This window comes from Conger conger, chromosome 5 (genome assembly GCF_963514075.1).
Source record: "Conger conger chromosome 5, fConCon1.1, whole genome shotgun sequence".
In the NCBI taxonomy this organism is placed as follows: Eukaryota; Metazoa; Chordata; class Actinopteri; order Anguilliformes; family Congridae; genus Conger; species Conger conger.
This window is the reverse complement of record NC_083764.1, coordinates 2,053,677-2,056,176: the sequence shown is the minus strand read 5'-3', so window position 1 is coordinate 2,056,176 and position 2,500 is coordinate 2,053,677. Positions and strand designations below refer to the sequence as shown.

Genomic DNA, 2,500 nt, shown 5'->3' with positions numbered 1-2,500 from the left:
TTATCCAATCAGGAGAGAGTAAGAGTAACCTTATCCAATCAGGAGAGAGTAAGAGTAACCTTATCCAATCAGGAGAGAGTAAGAGTGACCTCATCCAATCAGGAGAGAGTAATAGTAACCTTATCCAATCAGGAGAGAGTAAGAGTGACCTCATCCAATCAGGAGGGAGTAAGAGTAACCTCATCCAATCAGGAGAGAGTAAGAGTAACCTCATCCAATCAGGAGAGAGTAAGAGTGACCCCGTCCAATCAGGAGAGAGTAAGAGTAACCTTATCCAATCAAGAGAGTGTAGCATTTAACTATCCCTCCAACAGGGAGTGAGTAATCAATTATCAAATTAATCACCCCTCCAATCAGCAGATTATAATGAACTCCAGTCTGCACAGTAGTGTCATCCTCAACCAATCAGGACATAGAAATATTCAGAAGAGTTATGTTCAACCAATCAGAGGAGCGATAACAGATATTGTCGTAAATGTATCTGTTTATCTGGAGCAGAGGCAGAAGGTGGTTCTTAAGAGATGTAATGTTTGATTCAGTGGTTATTCAGCAAGCCTTCAATTACTATAAAATCATTCTGAGAATGAAAAGGAGTCAAGCTGACATTACTCTCCTGGAGTTTGCAAGTGCATGTCCTGAAAATGCTCAGCCAATGAATGGCCTTCATGCTAAAATTCAGCGAATGGGGATGCATGGTCTTTAGACTGGTATGTTGTGAGGTCAGCTGTGTAGGATGTACATAGCTAAGTTATAGGAACTGTTTAAATGTATTACAACCAACTGCATGTTGTTTTTATTTTAAATGTCAAGACTGTTTGCATTCATAATGTTTTCTGCTGAAGGAAGGAGGTGTTATTGTCAGTGTTTGTGGTCAGTGTTGTGTGTTGGTGTAGCCGTGCTCTCCCCTGTGTCTCTGTCTCCTCTGTGTTATTCACACGTGTGTGTGTGCGTAGAGCGCAGGCACGGACCCTGTCTTTGGGTTGTGCGGTGTGTGTTTCCCGTCTTCAGATTTACCCGAGGAAGTGTTTTTAAAGAGGCTGTTTGTCTCCTACGCTCACACACAGTCAGTCGAGCTGTTGAGTTTTATTACTGCCACGAGACAAGCTTCAGGAATTACCCACAATTCACCTTTAAGCACAGCTCACACCGGTTATTGTATAAGCTGCACTTTTAAATCTGAATTCACACGTTTTTTTGGAGTCAGCAGTAATGGAGCTCTTGCTGCGGTCTACACCTGACATATTCCTGCGAATCGTATTACTCTGCCATTATACCTAAAAATAATATTCACTTTCCTCCTCGTGACTGTAATTAAGAGCTATGAAGGGGTGAGTCTGGTGAAATAGGAAGTGCATTTAATTGCGGGTTTAACTGTAAACCTGCTGGCCATGAGCAGGCTGGAGACACATTTACACATTTATCAGATCACAGAACAAATCAGGATTGATAGATCTCACACACTGAGAGAGAGAGAGGCTGAAAGAGAGAGAGAGTGAGCGAGCAAATGAGAGAGAGAGAGATGCTAACCATGGAGTCTCACTCGGAACAATTGGAGCATTGAAACAAAAATGCAAAGCGAACTGGATTGCTATCGGGTCGTGGCGTGTGACTCTCTGTTCAGTGTCAGAGATGCGTGGTGAATGGTGGCCCAGTTCAGGACCGTGGGTTTTTATGTGACGTGTATAAACATGGCTGCCTCAGGAGGGCGGGGAAACGGAGTCTTTCTCCGACGCAGTGAAAGAGTCTGGAGAGGGACACGTTATCACTGGCTACACGCCTGAGGGACCAAGAGCACACCGCTACAGCACCACACGGCCCTAAAATGACTCTCAGTCTACTCTTATTACTATTATTACTATTATTATTATTCCTGTTATTGCTTATGCTGTTATAATTATTTATAGGCTCTGGCAATGCCTTGCATTTGCCATGCTAAATATAGGTTATTTTAATTTTAATTTGATTGTTGACAGAGGAATGGAGGGAGAGCGGTAGAGGGAGACAGAGAGAAGGAGAGTGTGTGAGTAAGTGGATAGTATTAGGAATGCCTGGTAATATTCTGAAACTGAACATTGCTGTTGGATATGTCAGTGCTGTAGGGGATATCAGTGGAGATATCAGTGCTATAGGAGATATCAGTGGAGATATCAGTGCTGTAAGAGATATCAGAGGATATGTCAGTGCTATAGGAGATATCAGTGGAGATATCAGTGCTGTAAGAGATATCAGAGGATATGTGAGTGCTGTAGGGGATATCAGTGGAGATATCAGTGCTGTAAGATATCAGAGGATATGTCAGTGCTATAGGAGATATCAGAGGATATATCAGTGCTGTAGAGGATGTCAGTGGAGATATCAGTGCTGTAAGAGATATCAGAGGATATGTCAGTGCTATAGGAGATATCAGTGGAGATATCAGTGCTGTAAGAGATATCAGAGGACATGTCAGTGCTATAGGAGATGTCCGTGGAGATATCCATGATATGGTAGACATCAGAGG

General features: G+C 42.8%; 1 protein-coding gene across 1 annotated transcript in view; it reads left to right on the top strand.

Moving 5' to 3' along the window:
- The window catches only part of pak5 (p21 protein (Cdc42/Rac)-activated kinase 5), a 64,060-nt gene that overhangs the window by 23,265 nt on the left and 38,295 nt on the right, over positions 1-2,500 (top strand). The window lies entirely within an intron of this gene.